The sequence below is a fragment of the Oncorhynchus nerka genome, linkage group LG9a (assembly GCF_034236695.1).
Source record: "Oncorhynchus nerka isolate Pitt River linkage group LG9a, Oner_Uvic_2.0, whole genome shotgun sequence".
In the NCBI taxonomy this organism is placed as follows: domain Eukaryota; kingdom Metazoa; phylum Chordata; class Actinopteri; order Salmoniformes; family Salmonidae; genus Oncorhynchus; species Oncorhynchus nerka.
The window spans coordinates 52,974,820-53,001,644 of NC_088404.1; the positions used below are offsets into that span (position 1 = coordinate 52,974,820).

At 43.4% G+C, this 26,825-nt stretch overlaps 1 protein-coding gene across 3 annotated transcripts in view; it reads right to left on the reverse strand.

The window, feature by feature from the left end:
• The window catches only part of LOC115134510 (transcription factor SOX-6-like), a 174,054-nt gene that overhangs the window by 131,792 nt on the left and 15,437 nt on the right, over positions 1-26,825 (reverse strand). For all 3 annotated transcript variants that reach the window (XM_029668558.2, XM_029668559.2, XM_029668556.2), the window contains exon 2: positions 6,852-6,923. The gene's annotated coding sequence lies outside the window, so the exon portion shown is untranslated. The remainder of the gene's footprint in view (positions 1-6,851; positions 6,924-26,825) is intronic.

A 26,825-nucleotide genomic window follows, 5' to 3' on the forward strand; every position in this document is an offset into this window, starting at 1 on the left:
TAGTGGACGACAAGCCTCGTGGAATTCCAAGTTGAATACACGTATACAAGTTCAAATACATTTTTCCCAGTCAGAGTTTGTTTCATTCCCAAATTCCCAATTGTTTTGAACGCAGCATTAGAGTTGGGGATTATGGTTAATTGTTTAGCTAGCTAGCCAAAGGTCTAAACAAAAGACTTCACTATGCAAGTAACCATTTCACTGTACTGTTTACACCTTCTGTAATTTAAGATTTTATTTGATATAGTGCGTGTTTACTTACCAGAGTGGGTAATGTGAAACACAAACATGACCTGCACCAAAGTCAGATCAGGATATAGGCCAAGGACTAGATAAAGTTTATTTTTACAATTACTTTTTTTCTACTACTTTCACCACTTTTAGTCTTGAAAACGTTGGTTGTTTCCTACACTGTGAATCCTTAAAGAGGTGGGTGGGGCTACGGCTTAAGAGGGTGTGAACGATGCTGAATGGGTGTAGACAAAGAAGAGCTCTCCAGGAGGTGCACCAAAACATTCACAGGCCATTTTCTCAAAAGTGGAGTTACAAATTTATCAACTTTCAAAGTAGAATTACTTTCTCGTTGTTCCTCAACTGCAGTGTATGATATTCCATTTTCTAGCTCGGAGTCTCTAATTTTAGCCACTGTAAAAAACACACTTTCAAATTTAGCTACATAAGACTGAATCAAGCTGGTCGGTCAGGAAGAAACCGTGAACTGATGTCTGTCATGACAGGATTCATACATTGTAATTGTGTTATGAGCGTTCATTTTTGTCCTCTTTCCGCCGTGTAATTCAATTGGAAAGGCAAGTGGCCTTAAAAAGAGAATAATTTAATTTCAAGTTTCCCGCTAAACCTGATCAAAATTAGGATTTGGAGACGATTTATGCATTTAAAACTGAAGTGGTCTTGTTTCCGCCATGCCTCGGCTCTGTACTTCAAACAACATCAAATGTGGAGACAGTGAGATCTAGGATAGGTCTGTATCGGTTAATGGTTCTTTCAGACAACCATCCTGGGCCTGTGCATTTCCAAATGTGGCAAAATCCAAAATGAATGGAAGAGATAAGCACCCTGTTTTTTTTCTTCAGATTTGCAGCGCTTATGTTTTCCGTTCATTTTGGTTGAAGCTGCATCTCATTAACCAATGAGCTTGGATGGGAACTCATCTTGACATTAGACTACGATGGAGGTTTGAAAACATCTGACAAACTTTGATTTTAGAGTGTACTATTCCTTTAACTGTCATTCATAACGGCCCTTCAAGACTTTCTCCAGGTGTAGACAATCTCAAAGGCCTCTCAGCCAAATTTAAAGAAATAGAGTTGACTTTAACGTTACTCAAGTGATTTCAACAATTGAGTTAAGTAGTATGGCTAGGGGTACAACATGAAGTGCACACCTCGTTAACAACAAAGCCTTTGAAATGGAGCTCCCTGCCCTAGCCAACAAAGTAGACATGTATTAGCCCATCACCAAACAGTAAATCAGTAATGCCTGCCCAAGTTGTGGGCCAATGGGGATCAGGTACCTGATGACCTACTGTATACTATAAACTCCCTCCCCCTCTGACATGAAGACAACTATTATAACAACTATAATTACTTTAAAAGTGCGATGAACCATTTGGCACTTTTCTTTAACTTTTCCCATCTTCACATTTCATATGTTTCTCCTGTCCCCCTGGTAAAACCATTTAAAATCTATATGACTTCAGTATTGCCGGTCTTAATTTGGGCTAGTGTTAACTACAACGACATTTGACTCTTTATTGCAAACAGAGATAAAGTCCATTAAAGGGCATACTGTAACATAGCGCTAAAAGGCTCCTGGGGTGCTGCCTGCCTGTGTGTCTTTAAAAAGAGGCCTTTCTACATCATACTGAATGCTCCTATTGAGTGAATACAGAGAAACACACTGACCAGAGTAGTGGTCTACAGCCGCATGAGGGAAGCTGTCAAAGGAACCCTGTATGTGAACGATGAAGGCAAACTAACTGACACCCAAAAAGTCAGGTACAGTTTGTTCAGATAAGCAAAAAAGGCATGATCCGGCCGACACTCAAAAAGATGTCGCATAAAGCTTACTTCATTTTCATATTATTATTATTATTATTATTTTCACTGCATCAGGGATAGCGCACAGAAGACGTTTCAGCTTTGCAGTCTCATTCAGTGTTGTAGGTACAACTCTTTTTCATTGAAAACAGCATTGGTAAGGGAACACAGGTGAGCAATCGATTAGCAGCAGGTGCTTCTAATCAGGGTTGTCACTCATCTGCCAATCAGGGATGTTGCTTCTCTGGTTTACCTGCATACAAGTTACAACCACATCTGATTTGAACAATATGTTTGATAGATATCTTGATCGTTTCTAGGTAAATAAAGATGGATTCCGGAAGGCATCATTTCAAGACCAGTCTGATGATAGTATATGCAAGCGCTTTTTCACAATAGACTTGATGATATTGTAGCTATCATTGAAAGTAAGTTTTTGTTGGGCTTCGTGGAGTAATCGATGGCTTCTGTTCAAGCTTTTAATTCGTAAAAAAAAAATCTTTATCAAGCCAGGTACCGGGGTATCGTCTCGAGTGGAAACGCTCAATGAGAGAATTTGATGGTCTATCATATTCTTCCTCTGTGTCAGATGCGACGCAGTCGATGAAGTTGGCTGCCTTGTATCCATCAGCTGTTAGTATAGTATTTTATTTGATTGTATTCTAGAGTTAATGTAGTTAACATTTATTTTTTAAATTTCAGAACCCCTCCAGATCATTATTCAATTGTCTATGTAGCGGGTTGAATATTTCACATAATCTTTGTAAGGATTATTTTCATAAATGAAATCCAAATAGAATTTCCCCATTAGGAAATGTGTGTAGTTAGAGCTAATGGGGTTCCCATCGCTGTTCCAAAGGTCTGTAGGTGGTAATATTACTAAAATAGTTTTTAGTAAGCACTAGTTGCGTAAGCTCAATTATATAATTTACAGGCACATCGCTTTCCCGGTTGGAGAGGAAGAATATGAGAGCCTCTATACCTCCATCATGAGGAATATTTGTGTATAGCAATGAAACATCAAGAGTGACTAGCCAATCACAGAGGAAGAATATGATAAATAATCAAATTCTCTCCTTTATTATTTACTTAATAAATACTAACCAAAACAGAAGGACCCCTTGACTTCTTCCACATTTTGTTACGTTACAGCCTTAGTCTAAAACTGATTTTTTTAAATGTATTATAGGGAGCGTTGCTGCACAGCTATTTTCAGGTCTCTCCAGAGATGTTCAATTGGATTCAAGTCCGGGCTCTGGCTGGGCCACTCAAGAACATTCAGACACTTGTCCCGAAGCCACTCCTGCATTGTCTTGGCTGTGTGCTTAGGGTCGTTGTCCTGTTGGAAGGTGAACCTTCGCCCCAGTCTGAGGTCCTGAGTTCTCTGGAGCAGGTTTTCATCAACGATCTCTCTGTACTTTGCTCCGTTCATCTTTCCTTCGATCCTGACTATTCTCCCAGTCCCTGTCGCTGAAAAACATCCCCACAGCATGATGCTGCCACCACTATGCGTCACCGTAGAGATGGTGGCAGGTTTCCTCCAGACGTGACGCTTGGCATTCAGGCCAAATAGTTCAATCTTAGTTTCATCAGACCAGAGAATCTTGTTTCTCATGGCTGAGAGTCCTTTAGGTTCCTTTTGGCAAACTCCAAGCGGGCTGTCATGTGCCTTTTACTGAGGAGTGGCTTCCGTCTGGCCACTTTACCATAAAGACCTGATTGGTGGAGTGCTGCAGAGATGGTTGTCCTTCTGGAAGATTCTCCCAACTCTACAGAGGAACTCAGGAGCTCTGTCAGAGTGACCATCGGGTTATTGGTCACCTCCCTGACCAAGGCCCTTCTCCCCCGATTGTTCAGTTTGGCCGGGCAGCCAACTCTAGGAAGAGTCATGGTGGTTTCCATTTAAGAATAATGGAGGCCACTGTGTTCTTGGGGACCTTCAATGCTGCATAATTGTTTTGGTACCCTTCTCCAGATCCTGTCTCGGAGCTCTACGGACAATTCCTTCGACCACATGGCTTGGTTTTTGCTCTGACATGCACTGTCAACTGTGGGACCTTATATAGACAGGTGTGTGCCTTTCCAAATCATGTCCAATCAATTGAAGTTACCACAGGTGGACTCCAATCAAGTTGAAGAAACATTTCAAGGATGATCAATGGAAACAGGACGCACCTGAGCTCAATTTTGAGTCTCATAGCAAAGGATCTGAATACTTATGTAAATAAGGTATTTGTTTTTATTTTGAATACATTTGTATAAAACACTGTTTTCACTTTGTCATTATGAGGTACTGTATGTAGATTGATGAGAAACATTTTTTAAATACATTTTAGAATAAGGCTGTAACGTAACAAAATGTGGAAAAAGTTGAGGGGTCTGAACACTTTAGGAATGGACTGTACTTACTTTCAATAATAGCTATACTAGCATCACATCTATTGTCAATAAGCACTGGAATATACTATCATTAGACTCCTCCATACATTCTGCCTTCCAGAATTCACCTGTATTTACCAGTGGTGTAAAGCGCTTAAATAAAAATACATGAAGTCGTTTTTTGGGGTATCTGTACTTTACCATTTATATTTTTACTTCACTACAAAAAAAGAGAGCATTTTTACTCCATACACATTCCCTGACACCCAAAAGTACTAGTTAGATTTTGAATGCTTAGCAGGACAGGAAAATACAATTCACACACTTATCAAGACACTGGCCAACATCCCTGGTCATCCCTACTGCCTCTGAGTGTTGAGAGTGTGACCATGGTTATACGTGAATTCAAATTGAACAATTACACAAAACAATTTAGATAACAGGGCTCTTGATCCAGGGGGGGGATTGAATGTCTCTGCAGTAACCAAGAAGTTTGATCTTGCCATCTAGCTACTTAGCTAGCAAAGATATCTAGCAAAGATATCATTTTTTTGACACATCTTAGATGTATTATAGTTACACTTAACTTACTACAAGCAGAGGCGCAGCACGCACCCCCCAGTGAGGGTATTGAAATTCACACCGTTGGTATTTCGAAATACCGCGGTATATGGTATAAACTGTATATCGCCCAAACCTAACATTCATAAAAGGATGTTTCCCCATGTAGATCACGAACCTCATGTAAGCACCATAACAAAATGTACTAGCGTTGTATGCCCTCAGACTTCTAGGAACAGTTAAATAAATGTCGAACTTGCATTACTAGAGGAGTTATGTATGTGTTACTGTGTTTCTTGCAATAAGATTTATAGTGGAAAAAACATCCCATGCCTTGAAAGTACGCCTTGGAGAACATAAATCCCCTATCAGATGTCAAGATGTCACCTCGCCAGTTGCGAGACACTTCATAGAACAAAATCACTCTAATAATGAATTATGTTGAGTCAGGATCTAGAAAGTTCCTCCACCAATCACAGAGGTGATTACAACAACAAATGACTCCAAAGAGAAGCCATGGGGACACAGTGTGTAATTTAAACACCTGTCCATATGGGTCCACACTTTTCTGTGTTAGATTAACACACTGCTTAATGTGAAGCTGTATTAGTTTTTGCCTTTCTGCTGAGTTACCAACCATGACTGTATTTGTTAGGTGACAGAGACTTGGTTTGTCTTGTGGCCTTCACCAAGTGAGATTCTAAGCAAATACGCTGTCATTAAACACAACACAAGTATTTAGGGTAAAAAAAAAACTTTAAAAAACTCATGGTCACATTATGTTAGCTTGAAAATGTATGTGTAACTCCTATTGGAATCCAGCCAGAGTTGGCACAGCCAACAGTTGGAATTTGTATTCACCCGCAACCTGCATTCAACCTGCCCTGGTTATTAACACCAATATCAAAATGAACACTAGGTCACACTGGCCAATTTGCTGTGGATATATACATCTAATTCCGTATCCCAACACAGTTTAAACAAATAACTAGATTTCACCTCCTTCCTCTAAGAAAAATGTAGACTCTTGCACAAGAACACGGTCCATACCATATTTTGAATATCATTTATGAGTTAGCCCCACATATTTATGAATGACCTAGCCTGATGTCCTGTGTGGTAAGCACTCATCAATTGATACAATATATCCAAGTGAACAGACACCTAAGGCAATTGATTCATGAAAGGCTCACACCTGATACCCCATCACACCTTTTTGAGTGCGGACCCATCACACCTTTTTGAGTGCGGACCAATCACACCTTTTTGAGTGCAGACCCATCACACCTTTTTGAGTGCGGACCAATCACACCTTTTTGAGTGCGGACCGGACCCATCACACCTTTTTGAGTGCAGACCCATCACACCTTTTTGAGTGCGGACCGGACCAATCACACCTTTTTGAGTGCAGACCCATCACACCTTTTTGAGTGCGGACCAATCACACCTTTTTGCTTATCTGAGTTTACAGGTTTTATACACCAACCACACTTCTGAGACAGCACGATGTTCCCCTTCTTTTGATTTTAGGTACAGTTTGTTCACCTAAAGCGCAGACCTGAAAAGGTGTGCACGCCACTGACATTACCAGTTCTACAAGACCACCACATTTCTTTATAGCACAACATATGCACTAAGAATTCCAAGATTTAAAAGTGAAAGTTCACTTTTTTAAATGTTCTACTTATTTTCTACTTCCCTTTGGCCTTGTCGATTTCCTCCAAACCGTTAAAAAAATGAATTAGCAGATTATTTAGCAACGTCCAGAATAAGCTTAACTTCAAAAAAGGGAACTCTCTCTTAAAAATGATGTCTTCCACAGTAGAAGTTAGAATAGCCTTCAACACTTACCGCAGTAGAGAGACTTCAACCCCAACACCCTCAGCTCACTTATGGGTCAGTTTTTGGATTCATGAACGTCACCTGAAAAAAAGAGCAAAAACAAGAGGTCATCATTACATTGCGATTAAGGGGGGGGGGGGGGGGGGACAATGTAAACGCATATGGACAGCGTAATGATTACAAGGTCATATCTTGCACACATAAATGCCAATGTTATGTATTCAGTTTTTTATGGAGTGTGAATTCCCACAAATGTTTTTATTGGACAGAGAAGAAATGGGAGAAGAGTGTGTGACGAAGGCAGCGGGTTCGAACCCACGCTGACACTGGTAGATGTGCTGCAGGCTACAGCGCTGACCTCTAGTCCAGGCGTAATTGCCACTTAAGCTGCTGTTGTTTTGATTGCAATGAGAAATATCTCATTAGGTTCTGTGTGAATGATCACGATTCGCTCAGTGTGTTGCCCTTAAAAAACAAAGAGGTCAGGGCATCTTTAATAAATGACGCTTATTCGGGTTGGTTATCTTACCGTCTCCATCTCTAGCGTAGTGCTGTGCATTTCTGTCCCCCCCTCCCTTGCATATAGGCATGCAATGTGCTTTTCATACCCGCTGCCTATCCAACAGAGAGCCTATATGTGAGAGAGGCCGTGTAAAGTTATGACGCAACAAACGGTACCACATGAACGTTAGCGCACATTGTACGCAGGCACACAAACCCGGAAACACAACATCACGATTATTGAACGCAGCTTTGAAGTTGGAAGCCTTGTCGCTATCCTGATTATTGTGGACGCTGCTGAGGTAGGACATGTTGTCCTCGTAAAACTTGGGAGGGAGAAGAAGGCGGTGGCACCCTATCCCCTATGCGGTGAGCTAGTTTTGACAGGAAACCTATGGGCCCTGCGTAGGGAATAGGGTGCCATTTGGGATGCAGGGGGGGTGATCGCTCACAAGCTACTTAGCGTCTAAAGAGCCTATTCTCCTGCCTGTGACTGTCAGTTACCGTGAGTCAACCTTAATTGATCCACAAGCATCCCTAACTACCTGGGTTTGTGACACGACGGCAACAAATAAATACAATAAAGCAGGAGCTGCTGCCAGAAAACTTCAAGGCCCAGTAGGGGTGAGACGACGGTAACAGGAAAGGAAATGGACAGACCAGCTCATTAGACATCTAATTAGGAGAGAACGGGGCTTTCTGCTTTCCATTGCGAATTTTTTAAAATTTCGATAACAACTCATTTCTGGGTAACAATTAAGTACCTTACTGTGATTGTTTTGAATTAAAATTGTGAAAAAGAAACAAATAGTTAAGCAATTTCTTAAGCAAGAATTGTCTTAGGACTGTCTGGGAGTGGTCTGAGTGGGCAGGGGAAAACTGAACATTTGCTGTTATTGGCCGAGAGGTTTGGAACTCTCTTTCTTATTGGTCTATTAAATAATTTACCGCTTGGTGAAGTCAAAACTCCATCCCAACAAATCATGCTGGTCTTTTCAAACAGCTCTTACACTAAAAGGGCATTATCGTAATTTTCACAATTGATCATTTTCACACAGTATTATTCCAACTCATATTGTGGAAATTTGTCTAATTAATTTTTTTGACTGAACTGGGCCTTTAACCTGATATGTTGTATGTTCTCACCTTAGAGCAATGTCTGTTGAGACCAAACTACAGGTACAGTAACTGACAAAATAAAGGAAACACCAATATAACGTGTCTTATAGGGCCACAACGAGCCAGAACAGCTTCAATGTGCCTTGGCATAGATTCTACTGGAATCTATTGGAATTACCATTCTTCCACGAAAAATGTAATCATTTGCTGGTAGGAAACGCTGTCTCAGGCGCAGCTCCAGAATCTCCCATAAGTGTTGAGATCTGGTGACTGAGACAGCCATGGCATATGGTTTACATCGTGCCCTGTGAATGGGGGCATTGTCCTTGGTTTTTGCTCTGACATGCATTGTCAACTGTGGGACCTTATATAAACAGGTGTGTGCCTTTCCAAATCATGTCCAATCAATTTAATTGAGATGTTTCTACTACAAAGGATGATAAATGGACACAGGATGCACCTGAGCTCAATTTCAAGTCTCATATCGAAAGATTTGAATACTTAAAAAAAAACATTTGCAAACATTTCTAAAAACCTGTTTTCTCTTTGTCATTATTGGGGTATTGTGTGTAGATTGATGAGGAAAAACATTTATTTAAACCATTTGAGAATAAGGCTGTTAACAAAATGTGGAAAAAGTCAAGGGATCTGAATACTTTCCGAATGCACTGTACATACTGAAGATGTGAACCTAATAATTTGGTAGGATGAAGTCAGGACAGAATTTAACGAAAATGGCATGTGAACATAACACACAGACAGAAAGAGAGAGAGAGAGAGAGAGTCAAAACGGTCGAAACAAACATGCCTTTGATTCTACAATTTGAAGCTAATTGAGAACAATGAAGAAAAAAAGCTAATACGGGGCACATAAGATCTTTTATTCATGGCTTAATCAAGACAATTATTCTCTAGTAGAACCATATTATTTTCTTTGAGGGTACAATTAAGAGCATTTCCAACAAAAACAACCAGAACCCTTACACGACTAAACAATTACTCAGCAGAAAACACCACCACTGAGCTAGAATCATCCACTTATATCCCTGTTCTATGGAATAGATGCCCCTACTCAAAAAAATAAATCATTTGGGGGGGTTATTTGGTAACCCAGCACAGGGTTTATATTGGACAGAACACACACAGGGTTCATTTTGATGCAGCCAGTTGGGTTGTGTGAATAACCCAGCAAGTTGGGTTGTTAAGGATTACCCAAACATGGGATAATTTAACAATAATTTGATTTTTATTTCACTCTCAATGGTCTTTTTGAATATAATCCTTCAAGTATTTCCAGGAGGCGTGGTTTATTACGGGTGTGGCTTTCAGCTAAATCTTATTGGCCACCTGTAAGATTCATACCTCCATTCCTAAAAAAAAATATATATATTTTTAAATGCATTTCACACATTCTTCTATAATATTACAATTATTTATTACATATTACAACAAGTTATACAGATGGGTGGGTTGATTGCTGATTGGTTAAAACCGCATTCCAGCCGGTGTCTATTCCACGGCTAAATCTATGATGTTGAAATGTTTATTTACTCTGTTCCATCTGACTGCGTAATCTACGGTCTCACCAGCCCAGCCAAGCAATGTATAAACTTGTTCTCTACTATAAAAAGCATCTAGACATTATCTCACATTTCTTTGACACTAACATTCAGTTTTCAACAGCGGAGATTTGTATAAACCTTGATGTCTGTCTCTCCGACATTTGCAACATTGTTTCAATATTCAAATTCAATCTCCAGCTGTCCCGTAGTAATGAACGTGTCGGGAGTCGGGACGAGACAGACAGGCAGGCAGCGTTTCTCAACTTGTTGATATCATGAATCAGCTGGCATTTTTTACTTGGCTCATCGTGCTCTAGCGACTCCTTGTGGCGGGCCGTGTGCCTGCAGGCTGACCTGGTCGTCAGTTGAAAGGTGTTTCCTCCGACACATTGATACGGCTGGCTTCTGGGTTAAGCGGGTGGGTGTTAAGAAGCACGGTTTGGGGGGTCATGTTTCGGGGGACGCATGACTTGACCTTCGCCTCTCCCATGCCCGTTTGGGAGTTGCAGCGATGAGACTGGATTGCAAATTGGATATGAAAAGGGGGGTAAAAAAAAGGAAAAATAACAATAACTGTGATCATGCCCTTGAAGCGAGCCCTCAAATTAGTCTCGGGCCTAACAACACCGGTGCCAATATATCCTCCAAACACCGACTTCGAGGGCATTATCACTTAAGTATTCCACTTTATTGTATCCCAACAATGGTATTTACATAGGCTTTCAGAAAACTCATACACTTTTGTAAGTCTCATTGAAGCAACAAATACGTCAATGTTCGACCTTAACATCTGATAACAGTACAACAGAACAGATGAACAGGAAGGACATTTACTCTCACGGGTGGCTAAAAAGAACCATCTGAAAGCCACACCCCTACTAAACTACACCTCCAGTCTTCTGATATAACACGCAGGGTCATGTCTTAATAACCTACACGTAGCACCAATAAAGAAAACAACCCAACTAAGTGACCCAACGCCTGCAACCCAGCAGCTGGGTCAACCAAACAACCCAGATCTAGGAAGCTGATCCTAGATCTGTACCTAAGCGAAACTTCACCCCAGAGCCTGTTTCTGACTGTTACACAGTCAGTTGCAGAACAACCACTGCCACCCCATAAGATATTCCATAATACCAGAGAGTCCACCCCACCCTTAAAAAAAACCTTACAATAGGTCGGGATCTCTCAAGATCCGTTCACATTCTCTCGTTAGCTCGTCTGAACACGTTCCAGATATCTGCAGAACCAGTTATTCTAGCTCTCCTCTCCTCCATTCTCTCCTTTTCTTTTTCTCCGCCGGTCCACACACCCTCGCCACTCTCCCATCTGCAGCTGGTGGCCTCAACACCTGGAGGATGCTGGGTAATCAGAAAGACAGCTGGCTACCCAGGAGAGGACAAGAACAAGCCACGGAACACACAACACACATGCGTGTGCACATTAGAGCACACACACACACACGTACGTACGTGCACTAGCCCGCACACACTCCTTAACATAAATACCTTCATTTCACAGTATATGGCATGCGACATGCTCAAAAGACGCGTTCAGCCTCGAAGACATTTGCGTGTGTGCGTGCAGGCACGCATGTGTTTTCATGTGCGTTCATGTACATGTGTGTTTAAATAAATCTCGCTGTGCAGGTCAGTGCTCTGTCCGTGCATAGAGGCGAGGGTGAGAGGCTCACAACCCTGCCACGATAACCTACCTAATCGAGGTCTATACATTTGCTCAGGAAAACACAGAGGTCTGACACAGGGGTAGCAGAATAACTAAAGACAGGCCTTCCCCTCAGAGAATATCCACTAGGTCATTGAGTTACTGGGCCCCATCCAGTCCAACTCCGGCACAGCTGGTGGGAGCATTGGGCAAAAAGTGAGGATCCATACAAACATACACACACTCTCCTGTGCACATAATACACACAAACACACACACACACACACACACACACACACACACACACACCGACAACAAGTCTCTCCCCTCCACACATACACGTACTAGGCCCTCCCTAAGAACTGGGAAAAAGCTGCTACCTGTTTGGCAAGTGTTCTATCAGCTGTCAAATATTACTGTCCATGCTAGGCGAACATTCAGGCAGCTATAGAACATACCTGTTTGAGTGAGGATCTGAAAAGGGTTCAAATTATAGGGTAGCTAGCAACCTGTTTGGCAAAATGTCAGATAGTTTGTGAGATAATACCTTTCGTGAGTCAAGAGAGAGACATTGACCAACGAAAGACGGTACAGTGGTACAACCAGGGTAAATATGTGGAGAAAAACACACATGGTGCAAGGCATGCAGTTGGACAAACACATGAATACAGTACATTGCCGGCACACCAAAACATCCATGTGTTGTGTCATCCCAGTTGTCAATTCTGCTCAGAAAAAAAAACACTGGGACATTCAATAGTAGACAAAGAGACACTGTGAGACAGAGAGCATCTCAATAACACGTGTGGCCCCTGAGCTTCGGTGGTTGCGATGTCAATGCAGTACTAAGCACAGCACTACTCAGATACTGTTTTACAGCAACGGTCAATTAAACTACAATGGAGGTCAATTGATCCGGAAATGACGAGCTTAGGTCAGTGGATCCACTGACGGTGCTACACTCTCAGAAAGAAGCGTTACGATTTGTTCCTAAAGGGGTACAGCCACTTGTCACAGGGGCAGCACCCTGTAAAGGTCCTCCTTTGAACTTGTACCCCAGTTTAGGGGTCGACCGACTATGATTTTTCAACGCCGATATTGATATTGAACTGAAAAAGCATGTGCGAGCAAGGAGGCCTATAAACCTGACTCAGTTACACCAGCTCTGTCAGGAGGAATGGGCCAAAATTCACCCAACTTATTGTGGGAAGCTTGTGGAAGGATACCCAAAACGTTTGACCCAAGTTAAACAGTTTAAAGGCAATGCTACCAAATACTAATTGAGTGTATGTTAACTTCTGACCCACTGGGAATGTGATGAAAGAAATAAAAGCTGAAATAAATCATTCTCTCTACTGTCATTCTGACATTTCGTATTCTTAAAATAAAGTGGTGTCCAAACTGACCTAAGACAGGGACTTTTTACTAGGATTAAATGTCAGGAATTGTGAAACTGAGTTTAAATGTATTTGGCTGCGGTGTATGTAAACTCCTGACTTCAACTGTAAATAATGAAACATGTTCAATTTGGTTTAAATAATCCAAAAACACTGTGTTGGAGAAGAAAGTAAAAGTGCAATATGTGGCATGTAAAAAAGCTAACGTTTAAGTTCCTTGCTCAGAACATGAGAACATATGAAAGCTGGTGGTTCCTTTAAACATGAGTCTTAAAAATTCCCAGTTAAGCCATTTTAGGTTGTAGTTATTATAGGACTATTTCTCTCTATACCATTTGTATTTCATAGACCTTTGACTATTGGATGTTCTTATAGGCACTATAGTATTGCCAACCTAATCTCGGGAGTTGATAAACAGCGATGTACTACAAGCATTGCAAAAAGCTGCTGGCAAACGGAGGAAAGTGCAGTTTGAATGAATGCTTACAAGCCTGCTGCTGCCTACCACCGCTCAATCAGACTGCTCTATCAAATATCAAATCCTAGACTTAATTATAATATAATAAACACACAGAAATACGAGCTTTAGGTCATTAATATTGTCAAATCCGGAAACTGTAATTTTGAAAACAAAACGATTATTCTTTCAGTGAAATACGGAACCGTTCCATATTTTATTGAACGGGTGGCATCTATAAGTCTAAATATTGCTGTTACATTGCACAACCTTCAATATTATGTCATAATTATGTAAAATTCTGGCAAATTAATTACGGTCTTTGTTAGGAAGAAATGGTCTTCACACAGTTCGCAACGAGCCAGGCGACCCAAACTGCTGCATATACCCTGACTTTGCTTACACTGAACGCCAGAGAAGTGACACAATTTCAGGCACCGCATTGATTATATGCAACACAGGACAAGCTAGTTAAACTAGTAATATCATCAACCATGTGTAGTTAACTAGTGATTATGTTAAGATTGATTGTTTTTTTTACAAGTTAACTTTAATGCTCTACCATAGACCACTTACACTGGTACAACACTTACACTCACAGGTGGCAAAAAATAATTATCTGAAAGCCACCCCCCCACTAAGTCATGCCTCCAATATAATTTCCCTCGATACCTTGCCTATTTGTTAGTGACAGAGACATGGTTGTTGAATTCATTCATTTTCAGTCCTGTGGCCTTCAACAAGTTCTTTCTCTCCAAAACTCTCGAACGTGCCGTCCTTGGCCAGCTCTCCCGCTATCTCTCTCAGAATGACCTTCTTGATCCAAATCAGTCAGGTTTCAAGACTACTCATTCAACTGAGACTGCTCTTCTCTGTATCACGGAGGCCCTCCGCACTGCTAAAGCTAACTCTCTCTCCTCTGCTCTCATCCTTCTAGACCTATCGGCTGCCTTCGATACTGTGAACCATCAGATCCTCCTCTCCACCCTCTCCGAGTTGGGCATCCCCGGCGCGGCCCACGCTTGGATTGCGTCCTACCTGACAGGTCGCTCCTACCAGGTGGCGTGGCGAGAATCTGTCTCCTCACCACGCGCTCTCACCACTGGCGTCCCCCAGGGCTCTGTTCTAGGCCCTCTCCTATTCTCGCTATACACCAAGTCACTTGGCTCTGTCATAACCTCACATGGTCTCTCCTATCATTGCTATGCAGACGACACACAATTAATCTTCTCCTTTCCCCCTTCTGATGACCAGGTGGCGAATCGCATCTCTGCATGTCTGGCAGACATATCAGTGTGGATGACGGATCTCCACCTCAAGCTGAACCTCGGCAAGACGGAGCTGCTCTTCCTCCCGGGGAAGGACTGCCCATTCCATGATCTCACCATCACGGTTGACAACTCCATTGTGTCCTCCTCCCAGAGCGCTAAGAACCTTGGCGTGATCCTGGACAACACCCTGTCGTTCTCAACTAACATCAAGGCGGTGGCCCGTTCTTGTAGGTTCATGCTCTACAACATCCGCAGAGTACGACCCTGCCTCACACAGGAAGCAGCGCAGGTCCTAATCCAGGCACTTGTCATCTCCCGTCTGGATTACTGCAACTCGCTGTTGGCTGGGCTCCCTGCCTGTGCCATTAAACCCCTACAACTCATCCAGAACGCCGCAGCCCGTCTGGTGTTCAACCTTCCCAAGTTCTCTCACGTCACCCCGCTCCTCCGCTCTCTCCACTGGCTTCCAGTTGAAGCTCGCATCCGCTACAAGACCATGGTGCTTGCCTACGGAGCTGTGAGGGGAACGGCACCTCAGTACCTCCAGGCTCTGATCAGGCCCTACACCCAAACAAGGGCACTGCGTTCATCCACCTCTGGCCTGCTCGCCTCCCTACCACTGAGGAAGTACAGTTCCCGCGCAGCCCAGTCAAAACTGTTCGCTGCTCTGGCCCCCCAATGGTGGAACAAACTCCCTCACGACGCCAGGACAGCGGAGTCAATCACCACCTTCCGGAGACACCTGAAACCCCACCTCTTTCAGGAATACCTAGGATAGGATAAAGTAATCCTTCTCAACCCCCCTTAAAAGATTTAGATGCACTATTGTAAAGTGGCTGTTCCACTGGATGTCTTAAGGTGAACGCACCAATTTGTAAGTCGCTCTGGATAAGGGCGTCTGCTAAATGACTTAAATGATGTAAATGTAAACAAGTGAGTTCCCAGGCACATATCATCAAAATGAAACAACGACAATACATTACATATCTCATAAGGCCTTTTGAGGTCTAGTTGTACCCCAATACAGTGGCCTGAAACTCATGGTTTACAGGCCACATCAGGCCTGCAAGAAGGATTGCAAAATTACCAGATTTTCAAAAAATCCTGGTTGAAGGATTCCCTGCTTATTCAGTTCCGTTTCCATTAATCTCCCAACCAGGATTTCTGGAAAAACCTGGGAAGTTTGGGAAAGTTACCAGAACTTTGCAGCCCAACATGCAAGTGACATTATGCTGGTCTACAAAGTGATTTGTAATTTGTATATATTTTGTATGTCTTTTTTTTTAAATCTACCTGTAGTAGAGCATGTTGGGAACTATGATGATGATAATAATTATGGAAATGTGCCTTTTTCAAGTACCACCCCAGTGACAAAGCCATTAGTTTATTTTAGGTGGCCAAAAAAATCATAATTGTACCTTATGGTGGGTATTGAGGGTACACAAAAATAATTTGTACCCTGGTAAACAGAAATGTACCTTCACATTGTACCCCCTTTTTTTAGAGTGAGAATATGATGATTGTACCTTTTATATTCAAAATATGGGGTACAAAAATGGGGTACCATTATACTCTTTATCTGCACATGTACCGTAAAAGGTACCAAACGGTACCATGTGAAATCATTATGTGTACCTCCGAATGTACATTGTGTATTTTTAGATTTGTGTACCCCAGGGAACGATACTGTACCTTTATAATGTTCTGGTTGATGCCTTGTTTTTGTAGCCACTCTTTCACTCATTGAGAATGCAACCCCCAATATAAGGGGTTCCAAGACACCAGGGCTGTGTTCATTAGGAGAAACTGTAGCAAAATGTTTTCAGAAAGGAAGCCTTTTTTATATGGGGTTCAAATTGTATCTCCCCGTTTCGGGTTGCTTTCTTTTGTTTCGTACCTACTGAAAACGACCCAGATGTCAGTATGGATGAAAACTCCAAGTCAACACATTCATGAGGGGAACAATGTAAGGGATGCCTTGCATGGCTGAAATGCTATGGTGCTGGCTCACAAAAGACCTGGTTATTAACACTGAATCGACATAACTGACAACAAGCATTATTGAAGCCGTCGTTAACATGAAATATTGCAGAGGTGAGGGGAAAGGGGGCAAGTGGCAACACATCAGTCTCAACCTCACCCTTGCTCGGTACACTTAGGCAAGATTACATTATGCTCGCTACCATTGTTTCCCGGTTTTCAAGACAAAGCCTGTTCCACTCTGCAAACTCTCCCTGAACGTTGTAAAAACAAGGGTGAATGTCAGAGGGAGCCGTGAATAGGATTTCTCTTCTTTTGTTGGTATGCACAAACACGTCACTGCGTGAGAGAGAAGAAAGGAGGCCCTGCAAGGGAGTCGAGGAGCCCGACGGTCTTCGCATGAAAATACCTATCGTGAGAAGAAGTGCCTTCTTGGGCCTAGACAGTGTTCTCGGAAAACAGACCCCTGACAGACCCCGAAAGGCAGACCTGTGAGCTCGTAGAGACCGTAAATGAAAAGTTCAACAGTCATAAGACTACCAAAAGAGATATATACCACAGGTCCCAGAGTGGTGAGGTGTTAAAAAATAAAATGATAATAATAATTCTGGGGCCCATTGTTTTTCCTGATCTGGTAACCTAACCAGGTAAAACTGGACCTTATACGGTATGCCGTGACCATCAGGTCACGTGGTTTTAAAAAAAAACTCCTGGAAAAACTCCTGGCCTCGAGGAAGATGAAAATCCTGTCGAACTGCAGCAACCTTGTACTTGTTTATATGAATTATATTTCAAAGAAGGCCTAGGGGGTTCCTATGCACAGACATGGAGAAAGCAACATGATTGGACAATAAAACACACATGCAGCTGTAGGCCTAATTTAAAAATAAAAAAAACAGCTATTGTGTTTATTGATTCATTCCAGTTCATCAATTTGGATTGAAAAGTTCTAGGTAGCCTAGTCAGCCCAAGTCTGAATATAAACCACATTTCTTCCCATTCGCATTTTCTCACAAACAAATAGGCTATATTACACCAGGGCTGTGTTCATTTGGACAAACTGTAGCAAAATGTTTTCAGAAAATAAGTATTTTTTTTTATATGGGGTTCAAATAGTATCTCCCCGTTTCGGGCTGCTTTCTTTTGTTTCGTACCTACTGAAAACGACCCAGATGTCAGTATGGATGAAAACTCCAAGTCAACACATTCATGAGGGGAACAAGGTAAGGAATGCCTTGCATGGCTGAAATGCTATGGTGCTGGCTCACAAAAGACCTGGTTAACACTGAATCGGCTGGTTGAAGAATGCCTTGCATGGCTGAAATGCTATGGTGCTGGCTCACAAAAGACCTGGTTAACACTGAATCGGCTGGTTGAAGAATGCCTTGCATGGCTGAAATGCTATGGTGCTGGCTCACAAAAGACCTGGTTAACACTGAATCTGCTGGTTGAAGAATGCCTTGCATGGCTGAAATGCTATGGTGCTGGCTCACAAAAGACCTGGTTAACACTGAATCGGCTGGTTGAAGAATGCCTTGCATGGCTAAACAAGGAGTTTTTTAGCTGAAGTATATGTTCATTAAAAGTAGTTAAACCTACACCCCAGTTTGTCATTATACAAGGAACAAACATAACACATAGTAGGCTAGACTATGCAGCTGCTGTTGTTAGCAGCCTACAGTTGATCAGACTGAACAATAGTATTGTTTCCATGCAATAGAGCATATCAGAACGCTAATGTTTAGGTGTATAGGCAGGTTCATTTATGTAAGAGTTTTTGCTTGTGTCTTTTTACGTGGTGTGTTTTTACGCTTGTAAATAAATCCTGGAGGAAAGTGGCGAGCATGCCATGAGCTTTGTGTGTTGTGCCCGGCCCGCCCAACCCACGATTTCTGTGAATCTGATTGGTCAAGCAAAGAGCCTGCATCAGCACACCGATGTGAAGGATAGAGAAACTGTATGTGAGTTGACAAATCATGAGGCAAATCAATAAAAAAAAAACAGCACTTTGCCCCTCTTTTTGCGTCGATAGATTCTAAGTGGTGTGGAGCTGCCACACCCGATTGGAAAGTGCTGTGGCAAATACCGCCTCATCCGCAATTTTTCTGGCGGCCCTGAACTTAAAAAGTCGGGAGAGAGAAAAACACAAAGAAACAGTTCCTGACCTGTGTGGAGATATCGTAAGAACCCATGAAGGCGACAAAACACAGAACCAAGGGGACTGATCCCAGAGCAGTATCAGAACTACTAAGATTTGACAGCACTGTACTGAACGGTTGCACAGCATCAACCTGATGTCGACTGTGTCATGGCCCCACCAACTATTTAAACTGTCAGGGCAATTAACATAGCAACTGGCATGCTTTCATTTACAAGGCCAGCTCAGGTCTATAATTAATTGCTGCGTGCGTAAAAGTAAATGAATCCAGTGGGAAATGGTGTGGGGGGCTTAATCTGCGAGAGAGGGAAATGATTTAGTGGGGAAACACAAATCTATCATATGATGGAACTCAAGGAAGGAGGTGTACAGTATGTTGTGGAATTGAGATTGAGGAGTTAGACAGGTCTCTCTTAAAGGAATAATCTACTAATCTACTCAAAAACTATATTTAGTTATTGTTTTTCATTGGTCCCCTGTTGATAGAGTCCCTAAATGTTTAGCGTGTCAGAAATCAAGTTATAGGACTTTCCAAAAGCAAATTGTACCTTGCCACATCATCATGATGATGCGTTTTGCATCGACTCGCCACAAAGTTACTTTCCTATGATTCAAAACGCATCCTACCGTGACACTTTCTGTATTTTTAAAGTTCCATATCTTGAAAACTTGTTGCTGACGTGGACTAATGGAGCAAATACCAAAATATTGTTTTAGAGTGGTGTTTTCCTTTAAGTCAGGAAATGTCCAACCAAACGTGCTCACTCCAAAAGTCCTCCTCGTCTTCACAGTGGGGTGCTGAAGCTGCTTTCTTAGATCAGGGAAAAGGGTGAGAGCGGTTTAATCGGATCTCCATTGTCTCTTAACTGTCTCGTCTACCTTTTCTCCAGAGACAAGCTTCTGTCGTGCTGACCACTGCTTTAATCAAGTGAAATGCACATTCAGCAGAACGTCCCCGTAACTTGAGGTTAAACAGGAATGGTTGTGCTTGAGAAGGCATGATTAGAAAAGAAGCAAAGAAAGACAGAAAGATACATATTGATCCACAACCCATCCGCTTCAGCTACCTTCGCCACTCCCACGGATCCTAATACTGTGCACGTGCAACGCGGTGAGTTCTCTCCTCTTCGAAAGAAGACGAACTCTGAATCACAACCAATCGCCTTAGAACTTGAGGAGAGATGACAACCTGATTGGCTGTTTGGCGGGTGGGGGGCTGTCAATTGCCCATGACAAACCTACCTGGCAGAAAGGGGGTGTATGTGTTTTTGAAGTCGTTCGACACCATCGAAAGCACTCGTCGTTATTCTCTTTCATCCGGACCACCAACTATAGAAGTGTGTTAGAAGTACGCGAGTACTATAGAAGTACGCGATGACAAACGAGCACAAGAACATACAATCATCTGCGGCGGCTTCCATGGCTGCTCTTATTCACAAATCTGTCTCATAAAAAGGTTGGCACTTAACCCCTTTTCCGGTGTGCACCATGAACAAAACAGGCACAGAGTCCATTGTGCATTGAGACCGGCGGCACGCTGGCGGGGTAAAAACACACGTGAAGTTTAACAACGTATGGTACGAATAGAGCCAGCAACACTTCAACAAGCGGGCCACGGGTGCCACAATAGCGCCTTTATGACAGGAGCTTAAGTAAAGCAAATGAGATTTTTCCTACAGCATGGACCCAGCAATAACAATTGACATCACAAGTCAGCCTATATTTGCCATAGTAAAAAGGGGGACACCGTGTAAGCTCTGCGAAAAGGAGACTACACATGACCACAGCCTGCTGAGACAGCTAGTTTCCAGTTCTACTGAAGGGAGGCCCTTACAAAAAGGGAAAGAATATGTCGGGAGCCATGAGAAAAGTTATTCTCCTCTGGCTACACTTGCTTCTAAATCAGCGTAAGTCCGGCAAGCCAGACCGACCAAATCTCCCTTCATAACCCTATCAGTCCCGAGACTGACTCGGCTTTTCGTTAGAAAAAGTGAAGTGTTTTACCATTTTCTTTTCAGGACAACCAGGGCTACAACTAGAACACAAAACACTTTGACATAAACAGTTGCAATCATCAATTTTGAGTTATTGGGTTAACAACTCTGTGGTTGTAGGTGAGTTGCGAATGCTAACACAAGGCTAGCGTTGCGACTACTGCCGAAAGGCCTGGCAGTGTGAGGGCTGCGTCAGTGATGCTGACTGCACAACAGGTGGGTCCTGTGAAATGTCTGTAATTATCTTCAGGTGGGCTGCTGTACACAGCGCTACAGTTGCGAGACGAGAGGAGCGTTTGAGAAACTCTTCAATAGAAATGTCAGGTGAACCTCAACTGCCATCGGTCATATCGTACACAGCGTGTTAGATTACATGAGGTCACATGCAGTCCTGCAGCAGTCCAACCCAGTCAGTACTGGTGCCAAAGCCACTCTTCAATATTCCGTCATCCAGAAACAGTATGACTCAGCAGCCCAGCGAATAGGATTCCTGCTTAAACAAGGCTGTACAGTACATCCAGAAACAGTATGCTTCAGCAGCCCAGCGAATAGGATTCCTGCTTAAACAAGGCTGTACAGTACACTGTACACAAATAAGGCAATGTGAGAGTAGCCTTAATCATTTTTAACACTTCATCATTGCTTGTCTCTTGAACTGTGGTTGGACTCTTAAAACACAGAATACCATGTTATACACCTTGTAACACTCAACCGTATTTCACATGGAGAGATTTCAGGGTTGTCAATCAAAGCGTACGAGTGCATTTCTATTCTGGGTTTCCCGAACCCATCCCTTTCCCCGTGGACTCACTTCCCCTCTCAGGCCTCCAAACAGAGCCAGTCTTACTGTGGGCCACATCCCTTTCCCCGTGGCCTCACTTCCCCTCTCAGGCCTCCAAACAGAACCAGTCTTACTGTGGGCCCCATCCCTTTCCCTGTGGCCTCACTTCCCCTCTCAGGCCTCCAAACAGAGCCAGTCTTACTGTGGGCCCCATCCCTTTCCCTGTGGCCTCAATTCCCCTCTCAGGCCTCCAAACAGAGCCAGTCTTACTGTGGGCCCCATCCCTTTCCCTGTGGCCTCACTTCCCCTCTCAGGCCTCCAAACAGAGCCAGTCTTACTGTGGGCCCCATCCCTTTCCCTGTGGCCTCACTCCCCATCCCAGGCCTTCAAACAGAGCCAGGCTTACTGTGGGCCCAACTCTCACCACCACCTCGTAATGACGACAGTTTGATTAAAGGCCTCTCTCCAAGCTGGAAACCACGGGAAAAAGCCTGCGTCGACAGCTGCTGGCCACCGACCAATTAGCGTCGGCTATAGGGTCATGGGTGGATGGGACCACTGTCCTTCCCCTGGCGGTCCGACCACGGAGGCCTCACGCCCCGAGCGTTGCCGCCACGCCCCATTAGTAGCAGCCTCTGTGAGAGTGGCGAAGTGTGGTCTCATGGGAGTTGAAGGCTGGAGCATTTCATCCAGGCACCAAAATATGTTACACAACATCTCGACATGACCCCATACTGTGATACATATCAATACATACAGTATACCCTGCTTGGGTGTGTGCAAGTGTGTGTGCGTGTGCTATGTAGACGTGCGTGTATGAGGGCAAGTGTGTGTGTGCAAGTGTGTTATGCCAGTGCATCTGTATGTCTGTGGCGTGTGCCAGTTTCAGCAGCCCTTTCAGATGGTCAGAGAGGCTCATGGGAACTGCATGGGAGGCCAAACCTCAAGCCCTCACCACAACATTTCAGCACATTTCCCTTTTTCAACCCCATCCAGAATAAGACAAACTGTAGATGTACAGTATGTCAATACCACAGAGAACAAATCACAGAATCTCATAAAAGAGTCAAGGCGTTTGTTAATTGTGCACTTTACTCTGATTGGAGGTTCAAATCCAGCTCTGCCAATAGGATTCTGGGAACACATTCATGAACTCAAGCTCTTATAACTCAACATTTTTGCAAACCATTGTTCTTAAACACAAACGGTAGTAACACTAGCAAAAAAAACATGATAACTGGTCATAATTCATAGACCGTCTCGCAGGTGGTCAAACACTGTGGTGTGAAATGATCGAGCCAAAGGCCACGTGACCCAGCGACCTCGAGGTGACACACATACTCACCTAGAGGCAATGTGGCGCAGACAGATAAGCATCAACACCTTCTCACCCTTTTGTTCGCCACGTCTGGCGTCAGCCTTTTGACCGTGCGTAAAGCACACAATGAAATGTGTGGGAGTGGAGCCGAACAAAAGCTGGTCCGTGTTTTGTTATTTCATACGGTAACTCATTCACAGCTTTCCTCTGTGGCGTGTCTTTTGTTTCGTGAAGGAAGGCCATTTCTCTCCCTTGACACACCAGAAAGAAAGCCAGGCTTAACTTCATTATGATTTGTTTTATCCCATTTCCATCCAAGTCAAGTGTTCATATTTTCCTAGTTTCCCTTTGTGCGTCCTTGCGGCTGGGGTGCTCGTGGAAGACAGCTTCGGGGATTGTAAAGCTTCCTGGTCTGGAGACCATTCGTAGCCTGTTCATAGTCTGTTTTAGAACCTGCTCATAACCCATTCATGTTGCAGGTCTCATCCTTTACGATTGCGTTGACTAGTAGTTGAAGACGCTAAGCAACATTCTTGGAACTAAACCTGCTGCCGCCTTCTGTCTCCTTAACAGCTAGAGGTATTATTAGCCAATTACCTCCTAATTAAGGTTCATTAAGGCTTCAACGCACGTACCAAACGAACAAATCTCTGATGTAAAACGAGGTAAGATGAAATAAGGTAAAGTGAAAGACGAGAGGGAGGGAAAGCAAAACATTGAAACATTACAAGGGGAAGTAAATGGGGGGAGAGTAATAGAGCTATTGGATATCAGAAAAACTGCTAGCCTAGCGGGTGTTCCTTCCCACTGTGGTAAATCCTCGAGGCTTCCATTAATAAACAAAGAATTTGCTGCAGTGCAACAAGAGGGACAACTGAAGCACAAGTGTCAGTCACTACTAGGCCATCTCATTCTGTCAACGATCACAAAGTCAGCACTCCATTGGCTTTTAAGGAGCCCCCCCCAAAACAAAATTGTCAGCAGTTTACCTACAGTGTACTTCCAGAGGACAGCTCCTTGACATGTCCTTTTGGCTGTACCACCAACGTTTAGAAGTCAGTCATCGAACGATCGAGAAAAGCCCAGGCAGAATTATGTTGTTTCTCTTTTACAACGATTCAGTCTTTTAAAAAAACGTACTAATAAAGTTACAATGACGGGAGCTACAGACAGTACAGTGGCGAATATAAACAAGGGACACTGATCTATTTTGCATAACCCATGCAAGCATCAGACCATGTGCTGCCTGGCCAGGCTGGATGCATTGGGAGATACAGTACATGGAATGGGCAGGTTCTCGGAGGGTTTTTGAGTGCCTCTAGATGTTCCTCAAATTCAAATCTGGAACACAAAACCAGTTCTACTGTTTTTTTTTTGTATTATTCCCCTCTAATGAGGGACTGATTTAGAGCTGGGACACCAGGTGGGTGCAATTAACTATCAGGTAGAAGAGAAAACCAGCAGTACCTTGTAGGGTAAGATTATTAGTTGTATTTTTTACTCATCATTGGATTGGCTTTGGGTTCCTTCATTGCTGGCTCATGATGTCATTTCCTGTGGGCTTCAAATGGAATCCTCCAGGTATTATCTTTGACAAGCCTAAATAAACTGATGATTAAGACGGCTGCCGATCCAGCGGTTTTCTCCCTGTTGGGTGGTGGTGGAAGTCACGATTTGAAGGTTGTGTTGATACTGCCACGGTCCTTTGTTGAGGCCTGTTGTCTAAAACCACTCACTCAAACGTACTGCTTTATTCACCCTATGCTGCAGCCTGCAGGTGCAGCCCATTGCCATGGTTAGCTTCAGGGATGCTTAGAATAGATTGGAGGATTCCCTTAAAAGACAAGATGACCATGGGTTCAATGTTTTCAAAGGAGGACATTACATTACATTTACATTTAAGTCATTTAGCAGACGCTCTTATCCAGAGCGACTTACAAATTGGTGCGTTCACCTTAAGACATCCAGTGGAACAGCCACTTTACAATAGTGCATCTAAATCTTTTAAGGGGGGTGAGAAGGATTACTTTATCCTATCCTAGGTATTCCTGAAAGAGGTGGGGTTTCAGGTGTCTCCGGAAGGTGGTGATTGACTCCGCTGTCCTGGCGTCGTGAGGGAGTTTGTTCCACCATTGGGGGGCCAGAGCAGCGAACAGTTTTGACTGGGCTGCGCGGGAACTGTACTTCCTCAGTGGTAGGGAGGCGAGCAGGCCAGAGGTGGATGAACGCAGTGCCCTTGTTTGGGTGTAGGGCCTGATCAGAGCCTGGAGGTACTGAGGTGCCGTTCCCCTCACAGCTCCGTAGGCAAGCACCATGGTCTTGTAGCGGATGCGAGCTTCAACTGGAAGCCAGTGGAGAGAGCGGAGGAGCGGGGTGACGTGAGAGAACTTGGGAAGGTTGAACACCAGATGGGCTGCGGCGTTCTGGATGAGTTGTAGGGGTTTAATGGCACAGGCAGGGAGCCCAGCCAACAGCGAGTTGCAGTAATCCAGACGGGAGATGACAAGTGCCTGGATTAGGACCTGCGCTGCTTCCTGTGTGAGGCAGGGTCGTACTCTGCGGATGTTGTAGAGCATGAACCTACAAGAACGGGCCACCGCCTTGATGTTAGTTGAGAACGACAGGGTGTTGTCCAGGATCACAAACAGGACAGGGGGTGAAGGAGAGAGATAAGGGGATCACAAAAAGGAGAAATAAATGAGACGCAGGAGAACTACTGCCATACATTGGGGGACGGAAAAGTACTGGTTTGATTGCTGTGGTGAGTTCAAGGGGCATGTTCGATATCTATTAGTACATTTGGAGAGAGAGGCGCAAACGCACTGAAGTGACTCTCGCAGAAGGAGGCCCAAGCACAGTTTAGGTTGTCATTATTACTGGTTTGTCAGGTATGATCCCATTCAGACTTATAATTGGATGGTGGGGGGGAGCAGGATCTTAATTTGAGCCAGTTTGCTACAGCAGGAAAATAATCCTGTAGCAACAGGAAATGTGAATTTAGGGATTATAATTCATGGACATTTTTGTAGGGGTTGATATATAAGGGAAAATCAAGTCTGACATTTCAAAATGGAAATGACAAACTTCAGAAGCCTTTTCTTCGAATCAAATCAAGCTTTATTTACACAGCACATTTCAGACATGGAATGCAATGCAATGTGCTTCACAGGAAAAAACGAATAAAAACAATTAACTACACAACAAACACAAGAGGATAAAAAAACAAAATAATGACAAACACTGAATGACTAAAGAGCACCCTAAAGAAAATCAAGGCTAAAAAGGTATGTTTAAAGATTTATTTTAAATATGTCCACAGTTTGGGCCCCCCTCGGGTTTTCTGGCAGGTTATTCCACAGGCTGGGGGCATAATAACTAAAGGCTGCCTCTCCATGCCTCTTGGTCCTAGGCTTTGGGATAGTTAAAAGGCCAGTGCCAGAGGACCTGAGGGACCAACTGGGAATACAACTTAAAAGCATGTCTGACATCGTGCACAATCATGGATTGATTTAAAAACCAATAGAAGAATCTTAAAAGGTATTCTAAAACTCACAGGCAGCCAGTGCAGAGACCTTAAAACAGGTGTAATCTGTGCTCATTGTCTGGTCTAGATCAGCACCCGTGTTGCAGAATTCTATATGTTTTGCAGTTGACCAATGGCTTTCTTGGGTAGACCAGACAGGAGAGCATTACAGTAGTCAAGCCTGCTTGAATTAAAAGCATGGATGAGTCTCTCTGTATCAGCCTGAGAGAGAAACGGCCGCACCTTGGCAATGTTCC